Source organism: Ixodes scapularis, unplaced genomic scaffold (genome assembly GCF_016920785.2).
Source record: "Ixodes scapularis isolate PalLabHiFi unplaced genomic scaffold, ASM1692078v2 PGA_scaffold8__174_contigs__length_109621045, whole genome shotgun sequence".
Taxonomy (NCBI): Eukaryota; Metazoa; Arthropoda; class Arachnida; order Ixodida; family Ixodidae; genus Ixodes; species Ixodes scapularis.
Genome location: NW_024609883.1, coordinates 11,247,594 through 11,260,054, shown reverse-complemented (window position 1 = coordinate 11,260,054; position 12,461 = coordinate 11,247,594). Strand labels below are relative to the sequence as shown.

At 44.2% G+C, this 12,461-nt stretch overlaps 1 pseudogene; it reads right to left on the bottom strand.

Annotated features, from left to right (window-relative positions):
• Positions 1–10,926: 10,926 nt before the first annotated feature.
• LOC120837856 lies at positions 10,927–12,008 on the bottom strand (annotated as a pseudogene).
• Positions 12,009–12,461: the final 453 nt, after the last annotated feature.

Genomic DNA, 12,461 nt, shown 5'->3' with positions numbered 1-12,461 from the left:
TCCGAGGTCTCCCGGAGTGGGCGCAGTCGGCGCTCTTCCTCGACGCTAGCCGTCTGGCTCGAGCAACTCGAGCACTATCTTTCTAGTTGTCACACGGCTGTTTGAAGAAACAGATGGCGTATCGATAACGTGGTTTGGGTACAGATAACTACTGTGACGGTCGCGATCGTTTCAGGTGCATATTTCGAAGTTGCTTAAACGGGGATGTTCAACGTGTCATGGCAGCTCGGTTCCGATAAAAAGGAGCAGAGATAGTTTGTTTTACTCACCCTCATGTTGAACGCGCAAGTAGCGAAGGGGGAGGGGAGAGAAAGGGTGCAGGTGAGGAGAAGGAAAAAAGGGAGGGAACACGTTCTCGGTCCAAGTCAAGTGTATGGGGATGCCGGACAATGCCAATTAGAGTGCTTGTGGAACCCCATTTGGAGCAGTGTTGTGGATATACATAATGACAAATACACAGCGCAAAATAAAATTTGTCATTATGTATAACCAAAACCAACTAGCCCAACTTTCTACCTTATTACAGTGTTGCGGAGTTGGCACCCCGGAGCTGGAATGATTCCGGAATCATTCCGCATTTTCGCGACCGCGGAATGGAATGGCGGCAACGTTGAGGGGAACGGAATGGGAATGGAATTAGATGCATTTCGCCCGGAATGGAACGGGAATAGAATGGGCCTAACTCTTTATTTGTTTTTATTTATTTATTTATTTTTTGGGGGGGGGGGGGGGCGGGGGGGGGGCGTTTTGCTAAACCGAGCCAGTCAGCGAGTTAGTTGCTCAGGAATAAATTAACAAAAAAAAAAATTCGATACGGAAAACAGGAGTCAAACCAACCAGCAGGGGGGGGGGGGGGGGGGGGGTTAACGGTGGCGCTTTTCACTAACGCGCAGGCCGCAGGCGACGGGTTTCACTGGTGTTACACGAGAGCGAAACAAGAAACCAAGCACCAAGCGAAAAGAATGAAGAGGGCGGCACAGCAAGAAACCGCCATGCACGGCTCCTTATCTTCCTTCTTGCCTTGCTTTTCTTTTTTTTTTTTTTGCGACTGCATGGATAATGCACGCGCGCGCACAGACTGAGGGAGCAGGTGGCGACTCATAACTCACAAAGCTCTAATAACTCGTCGACTCGCGCGCCACCGATAGATGATCAGTTATTGTTTTCTTATTGTTCAAGGAGCGTTGTTCAGCAGGTGGCCAACCCTGCTGCTTTCCACGTGCATTCGCGCGCACACCTTTGAAGTGCGAAATCTGGTTTTCTTCGGCATTAAAACAGAGGGAGATTCACTTCTTTCTTCTCCTCTTGCGCTTTGCTCCGTGTAAGTCTGCCCCTTTGTTGTGTTGGTAATGAGCTTGGTGATTGTTCCGGTGCTTGTTTTCTGTGTTATATGTTTTAAATTCAAATGGGTTAGGGTTACAAGCAAGCTAGCGGATTCCCGCTCATTTCCTTTGACTTTAATATCTGCGTACTTTGTTCCACCTTGCGATGGACTGCTGCGGACGCTACCAGTTACCCCAGGCAATCCAGCACCGTGAGGTTAGTAGAATCCGTGCTGTTATTGAAGCATTTAGCATTTTTTAGTAATTGCTTTATGCTGCTTATGCCGGCAACGCTTTGAACAGAATGTAACTGCAAAGAGTCATTTTTTATGTTTAGGAATTAGAGAAATGGAATGGAACGATTCAGCCGCGGTTAGCGCTTCGAGCAAACGGACCCTGGGCCCGTTTGCTCGAAGCGCTAACCGCGGCTAAAGTTTGCCGCAGTACCTAGGAGAGGGATTTTGAAATTACGTGACTGGGGGGCTCGGTAGGGATGCGGGGAAACATGGCGGTGCCCCGGTGAGTGAGCGCCGCTCGCTTTGGAACTAATATGTCGTTGTAGCTGCAATATCGGGCTCGTTAGTCACCAACGAATCGTGCAGGAGGCTTTCGCTTTGCCTTACCTCACTTAAATCGGAAAGCATGAGCAATGACCTCGCCGTATTTTTTAGATAGTCTTTCCATTCTGGCCATTCCTAAGCCTAAATGAGGGCGATAGTTGTCGGCATGGCAACGTCTTTGGAAAGTTAATTGCCTTGACTCAATCGGCCGGGTATTGATAGCACACAAAAGCAGACAGCGGTCCCTATAGGTGTTTCGCTAAATTTCCCAAGCCCCGAGGTGCATGCTACGAGTGTAGTTACATGCCTTGCACGTGCTGGCGAGGGAGAAATCCCGGGGATTTCTCCCCGGCACGCGCGCATCGCGAGATGAAAACGCGAGGCTTTTGCACATCGCAAAGCCTGCCGTTTTCGTCGTGGAATGCGCGTGCCGGGGAGAAATCCCCGGGATTTCTCCCTCGTGTGAATACCCCTTCAAACAGTATAAAACAAATTTTGCCTTGCACGCTCGTTAGTCAAAGCCTTATTATAAATATTACTTGGAATCTTTTATAAGAGGAAGGCCAGCGCGCGCGGACCCTAGAATTACACTACCAGCGTTCTCCTCGATCCTTGGGTAATTTAGAAAAAGGTCTATTAGCGGCGATATGTTTTGGTAGCACCCTCCCATGGCTCCCTTTCGTGACGTCATTACCTTGCGAACAACGAGTTTGATGGTGTTGGCAATGAGCATGGTGGAAGCTTGAAATCATTACCCTCTCAAAACGACACTGCCAACACCATCAAAATTAAAGCTCTTACATTCCTCTTATTTGCTTTGACGAGAAATCCTTTCCTGACGTCATAGTCAGCATTCGGCCAATCATGGCCGGCCGACCACAGCGACGCTTTCGGTCGCGCACGTCACCAATCGGGACGCTGTCTGCTTTTTGTGTGTTATCAATACCCGGCTGGTTCAGTCAAGACAATCCACTTCCCAAAGATGTTGCCATGCCGCCAATTATCGCGTTCATTTAGGCTTAGGAATGGCCAGAATCGAAAGACTATCTAAGAAATGCGGCAAAATCATGCTCGTGCTTTGCGATTTAGGTGAGGCAAGGCAAAGCGAAAGCCTTCTGCACCATTCGTTGCTGACTAACGCGCCCGATAGTGCAGCTACAACCGGCGGCGTAGTTTTTCCATTTTCCCAAGGGGGGGGGGGGGGGGGGGGGGGGGGGCAGGCTGAAAAGTTCTTTGGGGGGGGGGGGGGTGCTGCACATTATTGTTTCGCCAGAACTGTAGATTGAAGCTAACAAAAGCACGCTTGGATTCCATTTCCCATGTATTTTGTCAATAAAGGCAACGTGGGCGTTATTTTGTTTAAGTGCCACTACTAGAAGCTCGTTACATGGCACGGAAACAGCGCTTCGGTAAGGATCATGGCCCGGGCCCGGGTCCGGGGGGGGGGGGGAGGGGTACGAGTGTTGATGTACTCCGGAAGTCTACGCCTATGGCTACAACGACATATGAGTTCCAAAGCGAGCGGCGCTCACTCACGGGGGCACCGCCATGTTTCCCCACATCCCTACCAAGCCAGTCACGTGATTTCAAAATCCCTCTCCTAGGTACTGCGGCTAACTTTAGCCGCGGTTAGCGCTTCGAGCAAACGGGCCCTGGAGGGAATGGGCCCAATGTCCCTATTTCTAGGAGTTGAAAGGAATTGAATTATCGAAAACTCAAATTCCCCGCAATGAAATTGGAATTGAAGGGGGCTGCCCATTCCGCAACACTGATTTGGAGTCAAAACTGTCGCATGCTTCTTGAGTCTGTTCTGTGTGAGGAATCAGGAAAAAAAAAGCGGCCATTGGGGGGAGGGTCTTTTTCTGGTGTCCCGCCGGGGGCAGCATGAAACTGGCTCGCGGGCCGTGGGTTGACTACCCCTGATCTAGAATAATGAAGGCTCCTGAACGCCCCACTCATTCCGTCATGAAACGTCATCACAGTTGGATGGCGCCAACTCGGCAATAGACCTGCTGTAAAATGTACAGCGCCACGACGGCAGGGAATTTCGGGAACCCTAGGTACAGATCACGCGCTTTTTCGTTGCGCCACCGCGACTGCGCGCGCGTCGCGGCAGCCACCGCCAGCAGCCATCCCGTTCATTTGCTTGAACGTCGTACGTCGTTGACGGTGTACCTCATCTGTGGCAGCGTAAACGCATAGCGAAAGGTGATTTGAATAGGTTATTGGTCGTAACTTACCTTCATGTCTTCCAGTATCACAGAATCAACTTATTTTGCACCGCGACCGTGGCAGGGTTCGACCAGGTTCGACAAAGCGTTGGCGCAGCAGACAACAATAATAATAATAATATAATAATAATAATGTTTATTTTTCCATCAAGCACAAGTACATGATAGAAGGGGACGGAGGAAAAAAGCTGCATTTGTGCAGCTTGACGAGTCCTGAGCCCCCTCCCCAATTGGCAACAGCGGCAGGTCACAAAAGATATGCATCACTTTGTAAACAAAACGAAAAAAACAAAACACACAAAACAAACGCAGATTAGTAAATCAATGTACAACATTCCAATGTAGCAGATAAATTAGCACTGCTAAACAAACGGTTTATGTGCAAATTTAAGGGTTCAAGATATTCAAGACAATCAAGATTCAAGATATATAGCACGAGTATGTAATACTATACTCATCCACTAAATTCATTCGAAACAAATATAAATGTAACATATAAATGAGGACATTCAGTGGAATATTCACTTGCTATGCAATTCACTCTACAAGAAAGAAAAATTCTTTGATATATTTTACTGTTGATGTTAAAGGATCAATATGATGAGTATTAAGGTAATTAAGTAGGGTCGGAAGAACGTTGGATAGCATTTGCTCACCATAGGTTGTTCTGCAACTGGGGACTTTCCAGTTGTCTAGGCTACGAGTGGGATATGTTGTCAATTTCAGCGATAAGGACGCTAGTTCACTAAGATTGATAGCATTATTTTTGATTTCAGACCTATAACTTAGACATAACCGATATTTATAGATATTGTAAATATGCATTAAATTTAACTTAGTGAACAGAGGTTTACTGGGGTAATCGTATGAAACATTACATATTATTCGCAGCATCTTTTTTGTAGCATAAGTATCTTGTTCAAATTTGCCATTGTAGTATTTCCCCAGACGAGGTGACAGTAATGTATATGTGAAAGAAATAACGAGTTAAAGATTAACAATTTAGCATTTTTTGGAATAATAGAGCGGTGACGATACATTATGCCAATCACATGTGAGAGTTTTATCAAGATATGGTTTACATTTTCATCCCAAGTCATATGTTGCGTGAAAACAACTCCAAGAGTTTTAAAACTGGTCAAAACTTCTATTTTTCTTGAATTTAAAACGATATCTCTTGTAATAGCTGCATTTTTATTTTTCGGTTTAAACAAAATAGCCTTAGTCTTGTTCACGTTGATCTTTAAAGCGTTAGCTTGGCTCCAACTACTAAACTTCTGCAGAGTTTGATTCGCCTTATGTGCTAAGTCATCACAGCAAACACCTGTGAAAAACAAACTTGTATCGTCAGCATAGATGATAAATTTGGTATTTTTATCTACGTTCACGATGTCATTAATGTATAAATTGAACAAAAAAGGGCCTAAAATACTGCCTTGTGGAACGCCAGATAAGATAGGTTGGATATCTGAAGAGTACCCGTTGATATGAACATATTGTTTACGATGAGCAAGATATGATGAAATGATAGCTGACGCTGGTCCGCGAAATCCGTACCTTTCAAGTTTTTTTATCATCAAGTCATGGTTTAAATAATCAAAGGCTTTCGTAAAATCAAGGAAAATACCAAGAATCATCTGTTTATCCTCAAAGCTACGCAAAATGCATTCCTTTTGTTCCAGAAGGGCCAGCTCTGTAGACCGGCCTTTACGAAATCCGTATTGCGATGAAGTGATTATATTATTTTTGTCGGCAAATGTTACCATACGGGACAACAAAAGTTTTTCAAAACCCTTCGAAAAAACGGATAAAATTGAAATAGGCCTATAATTACCGAAATCGTTTTTGTCACCCTTTTTGTACAAAACCGTTACCCTTGCGATTTGTGTTCTCTGCGGGAAAACCCCGGCCTGCAAGCACAAATTAAAAATATAGTCATACAGGGAGATATGACATCCAACACGTATTTTATTGGCCCTATTTGCATGTCGTCAGTGTCGCAACTTTTACTATTCCTTAATGCCAAGAATGCAAGCGTCACCTCGGCTTCCACAACTGGCTGAAGAAATATGGAACACTCACATTGATTTTCAATGTAAGCACAAGCGTTTTCTCCTGGGTTATCTCTTGGCAAGTTCACAAAATAATTATTAAAGGCGTTTGCCAGCTCACGATCTCTTAGGTCTGTGCCATCTGCACAGATTTTATCTATTTGTTTTATTTCAGATGAACGATTAAGAACATTATTAAGCTTTTTCCACATGATGTCCGTTCTTTGTGCTGATGATAGAAATGATTTGTTGAAATATCTTTCTCTGGCACTCTTTAATTCTTTTGTAAGTTTATTACGGTAGACATTAAAGACTTTAAGTAAGTTTATTACGGTAGACCTTAAAGACTTTAAGTAAGTTTATTACGGTAGACCTTAAAGACTTTAAGTAAGTTTATTACGGTAGACCTTAAAGACTTTAAGGGTCTACCGTAATAAACTTTTGTAAGTTTATTACGGTAGACCTTAAAGACTCCTTTGTACCGCAACAGAGGCGGTGCGGTACAAAGGAGAGGGATGAAAACAGGGGCTGACCCTCTCCCCCTGCGCTCGTCGTCGCTCGTCCAACGATCCGACTCGGCTCTGGGCTGCTCGAACGTTGTTGCTATGGTAACCTGTGCCTGCTCGCTTATGCCACGTGGTAGCGGGAGGAAAAACGATGCAAGGGGCGTACCGAGGACTACCGTCACTCGTCGCGCGGCGCGCGCGGGCTTTTGGGATTTTTGCAAAGGGTCTATTGGACTGGAGCCCGATGCCGAGCGTCGTTCGACGCGTTCAGTGGAAAGGAGGCCGAGCAGAGCACTGACGCAGCACTCGGTATCCAATCGGTGTCTTCGCTCGATCTCATTGTGATGAGATCAAAAGTTTAGTGCACAGGCTTTCATTATTCTAGGTGGTGTTGGGGTACAACGTATTTTACACTCGAAAGACAGCGGTTTGCAGGAGGCAAAACTGGAAATTGCCTAAATTGGGAGATTATATTCGATTTACTTAGGCCGGTGCAGGCAGTGTGGGCGGTGTATTTCCTGTAATAACAATGAGCGTGCGGGCAAACCGTTGATAATTAGTTTTAATGTAACGCCTGATACTGCGGTGCGCAAAAATTGGGGGACTTTCAAATCGAAGAAAAAGACAACTTTCGGAGAACGTCTCGAACGCAGCTTGAATAATTCATTTTTCTGAATCCTTATATGCACCCGATGCTGACATCATGGACCTCTTCAAGGACGCACTCTTTGTGGACACAGTAAGCGGATGACCTCTTAACATCCAGACACATTCACCTAAGCTGCACAACACTTTATCACGGTGGCTTTGACCTTGAGGCACTTTCTTTCACATTGAATAACTAAACCCTGTAAAAAAATAACGATCTGGAGGACAGACGGCAATACAGAAACACGCCAGTCGAATAGCCTCTCGAGGAGATTGAACTGTACACTACATGCGACAACTATAGGAGGCGTTTTGAGAAACGCGCGTAGCGCCGCTAGCGGAGGAGCTGGGCATCCACAGTGAGACACGTTAATTCAGTAGCCTGAGACACCTTTTCGCGAGCGAAGCTGTGGCGGCGGAAGCGCGCACGGACGGAACTTTGGCTTCTTGAGTCGATACGTTGAGGATGACGTTGCATGAAAGCTGGGGCAGACCTAAGAGGGATATCTACCTGTCCTCCGCTTTTTATGTCCCAAAAAATAAATTTTACATATTTTATCAATCACAATTTAGGCTGGCTTCCGACGACAAACCTTTCCGGTTTCTAGAAGGCGCAACCACTGCACTTTCTCACAAAATCGACGAGGCATTTACATCCTGAAAGATTATCTATCACAAATCCATTAAGTTCAGGGTGAATAAGAAAAAAACGATAAGATTTAAATCATGGTTTAAGCCACATGAATATTGCTATGATCATTTTTCGGAACACCTTTTTCACAAAGATCATTTCCCGCAAATCTAATACCATAAAAACGTGTATTATTGTTTCTTTGTAATTTGATACCATCCATGTAAATCTATTTTGTTTTAATAGAACAAAAATATCTGGCAAATAAGAATGTGTTGCATGCTGAATACGAGCAATATGCGGTGCTCTTCTGCGATAAACGGAGAGGTGAACTTGGTATCTATAATGAGAAAACAGTTAGGGCGCAGGCGAGCTGGTGTAAGTTTACCATTTTTGACCACCTGAGACTGGGTGGAAGAAACACGACGACGTCTCAAAGACGTCGTCGTGTTTCTTCCATCCAGTCTCAGGTGGTCAAAAATGGTATCTATCTTGTACTTCTTCTTTAATCACGTGGCATCTCATGCAAGCATATCTTGATGCGAAGAAAACAATCAAAACTTGTACGCGCACACCCACACAGACCGATAAAGGGTGTGACTGAGGGAGGCGGGCACATACAGATCTAATTGTACAAAAAAGCTTGATCTTGCATCGGTCAGTGCATATACGTTTTGTCTTGCACAAGCTTGCCTGCTTTTTCATGAAATTATGCCACCACCTTGCTCACCATAAAGGGACACTGACACCCCCCAAAATGTATTCATTTTATTTTTTGTTTGGTAATTTATTATGGTGTCAGAAGACTACCCAGACAATATTTCTGCCGCAGAGTCACATGTTTTTTTTGTTTTTTTAATAAAGTAAAAAAAACGCAACTGGTCAACTGGTCAGTACTTAAACCGAAACCAAAACTAGAATTGGGAAGAAGAATAAATATAAACGAAGAGAGTGTTGCCGAAAATCGCGTAGCGGGGTAACTTTTTTTTTTTTTTCAGTCAACGTATTTGCAGTTTTTTAGAAGTCACAAAAAAATACTTATCATATTTTGTTTCTATTTTTAATATTGAGTGTGTGGTTTGGATGACCCACGACTTCGATTATATTAGATGGTTGTGTATAAACCAAGGTATATGTATAGATGGTAGCGAAGCTTCCATGGAGCCCATAGGCGCAAAAGATGGCGGCTCATGGGGCACAGCGCCATCTGTTAGTTGCGCGGCATTTTCATTAGTCATGCTCGCCCGTGACGTACAGGAAGTGACGCTTTATTAAAAAAGGAACAAAGAAACACGATATGACGCATTTTCCTCAAGACTGTGACGTCACGATTGTTTTCGGCGCGAAATTTAAATTATTTTCGCCGGTGGCGCGAAATTTAAAGTTTTTCAGATGTTCTACATGCCTGCTACCGTCCTTCGAACCTTGCTTCACGCCTAATAGACTTGTTTGTATCAGTCACTCCCACGTAATCCCTCTTCCAAAAGAACCAGTTTTTATCAGTTCTGGAAACCACCAATAAGTTACTATCTTCTTGAACTAAGCAGTGTGTTACAGCACGCCTATGAAGGCGTACTTATCATTGTAACAACGGATTGTTCGCCAAGAAAGACAAAAAGGCACAAGCTTGGTTTACACAGTTTATTATATACAAACTTACAACACCACCACTGAACACTTGAAGATAGATATGGCATTAAAAACGAAGTGAAGTAATGTCTGGACAACTCTATGCACGCACTTAATACTCTCAACGGGAGGCACGTTTACGCATTTATCTTGCACTGTTCACGTTGAGAGCTCGTAACTAGATTTAACTATATCAATCACAGGTGGAGGTGCGGGGCTATGCATGTCTTTTGCATTTGAATGTCCACATGAATTAATGCTTCAAGACATTGAAAATTGAGACGTTTCGTTATAGCACATGCGCTCGTCACACACATATTGTGCTCCACAGCTTGGCTATTTATGTGAGGATTAGTACGCAGGAAACTGCCACAAAATGACAGGAAAGAAAGGATTAGAAAAAGGATAATAATTCCCTTTGTGGCAAATTGTTAGCACCATACTGACTCACTGAGTTACCTTTCATCGCAGTTTGATATGCTTTTTTATACCTCACACAACCAAACATTAATCCAGGTTTATGTCTCAAGTCGTCACACTGTACAAGAAAACATCGAGGTCAACGCTTCTTCTCACACACTCCTCAATAATGCACAGGGTGTGTAGGGTGTCTACCAACCTGGAAAACTTAAAATATTTAAGTAAGGCGGATTATATTTAAAGAACAGGGTAATATAAAGGGAACCGTAAAAAAGTTCCTAATCAGTAAAAATGATAAGCGAAAGTGGAACGGCAGCGTGCAACGAAGCCCGATGATTGCACAAGGATTTCACGGTGGTGCCTCTGCACTGAATAACGTTGCCCGACACGTCACTAGGCAGCGCGGGCCACCAGGCACTCCCTGAACCGAAGTAACGGTCAACATTTTATCGAAATAGAGAGGAAAACCTTGGGAAAATTGGGAAATTTGGAATAAGTGATTTGGTAGACACCCTGTCCCATCATTCAGTGAGCAACGGCATCTAGCATTATCCAGCGAGGGTCGAATGACTCTAACATATTTTACTTAGAACAAAAAATTAGTTTTGCATGCTGTGACACTGAAATTTTGATATTGATTAATTGAAAATTCAAGTTCATCTAGCTGAACCTATACGTTGATCGCACTGTCTGAGCATGCGAAACAAACTTTTACACTTTATTTAAAGTATGACAGACTCATTTGGTCATCGCAGTAGGCAGTTTCGGCAAAGCGTGTGATAATTTAGAGGTATGTACTCGCACAATCCGGTATGCCAGCGTGATCGTTGAATGCAACACGTAAGACAAACTAAAGGGACTTCCTGTGGGCATAACGAAGTGTTGTCTCATCTGCACAGCCACTGGACTCGTTGCTAGGTTTTGCGTCTCACAGCTGCATCAAGGAGCTCAGTATTTTTTACGGGCGAACCAATGAAGCCTCACCCTTGTAAACAAAGCAAATAAATCACCATAGACATCCTCACTGCAGAGTGTCAGCAGCTTTTCGACCTTCTCATGAAGAGTGATGCACAACGCCTTCCCAACGCCTTCTTTCAAAACAAGGCTGTCAATTGACGCCACAAAAACCTTCTCACAAGCTTGAACGAAAGAAACAAAGCAAGGTGAGGGGACCGAGAGGCTTCCAAAGTCTCCTTCAGCCGTTCCTTTCACACTCAAATACAACACTTGGCTGTCATCAGAAAAAGTGGCATTCTTGATTTGCAATTCACATTGCTGAGTCACGTTTTGACATGTGTGATATTTGACAAACCTTGTTACAAGCCATCCAGCAAAGTAAACCATGTTGTTAAGTGATAATAAAGTGGGATAACTACAGGATGTGAGGTCAGCTGCACATTGTGGAAGTGAGATTCCTAGACTAAGTGAAGCTGAGGGAGCTGAGAAACCAACCGGAAGAGCCGCTAAAAGAGTTACCATGTCCTCTTCGCAGTTGCTCTTGTCAGACACTTTAAACAAGTTGCTAACTAGGAGATGTCTAAAGGCTGCCTGAAACTGCCGGCAAGAGGAATTGGCGTTCGCACCAGACGTTGACCTTATTACGGAGAATGTGCTTTCGAGTGAATCTTGGTTGAGATGGCGAGTCAGGAGGTATCTGAAACCATACTCAGATGTCAGGTGCTCACAAATCAGCATAATAGACCGAATGGTCAAGGAGAAACCGCGAATGCAAGCAGGCTGCCGTGGGCACCCAAGAACGGTAAGGCTTTCGAACATATGAAGGCATTCTTTCAGAAACTCCTTGTGAACAAAGCCTTCGTGCATTGCAGACACATATGCACTCTTCCCGCGTTTCTGTGAGCTGTTCAAGCTATCAAAAAGACGATCCATTTGTTCAATAAACCGGGCCGTGTTGATAGCTTCAACTGGCAGTTGCTGGAAAGTTACCATGGCAAACATTGCAGCAGCACAGTGATTACTGAATATTTGCGCTGCTAGTTTCACTAACATTTTGGAGGCAAAAGTCAAATTAAAATGCTTCCCACTGAGCCTTGGCATGGATCAGATTTCAAGCTGTTTGTCTTTTTCGTAAGCTTCCCTGAGGAAGGAGCTTCTCAACGTTTGGTCCCCAACTTGAAAATTGTACTTGAAGAACATATTTCGTAAGCACTTCAGCAGATGTGGAACATCAAATAGAAAAAAAAGTGGCTTCTCATTCACAGTTACGTAGGGCTTCTCAGGGGTAACAAGGCAATTAAAAAGAGCGACATTTTGATTGCCTTGGTAACATACTACAGCTACTGGCTCCAGGCCAGCTTTCACAAGCAAATTGTGGCACTGGAAAAGAAGGTCACGCAAAATGTTGGCAGGTGTTCCCCCATGAGCAAAAAAATAGCCAAGTGGCTGCTTCCATGGCGTGCGAATGCCTTTAGCCATAAACACAAGAGCTTTGTTTGCAAGGTT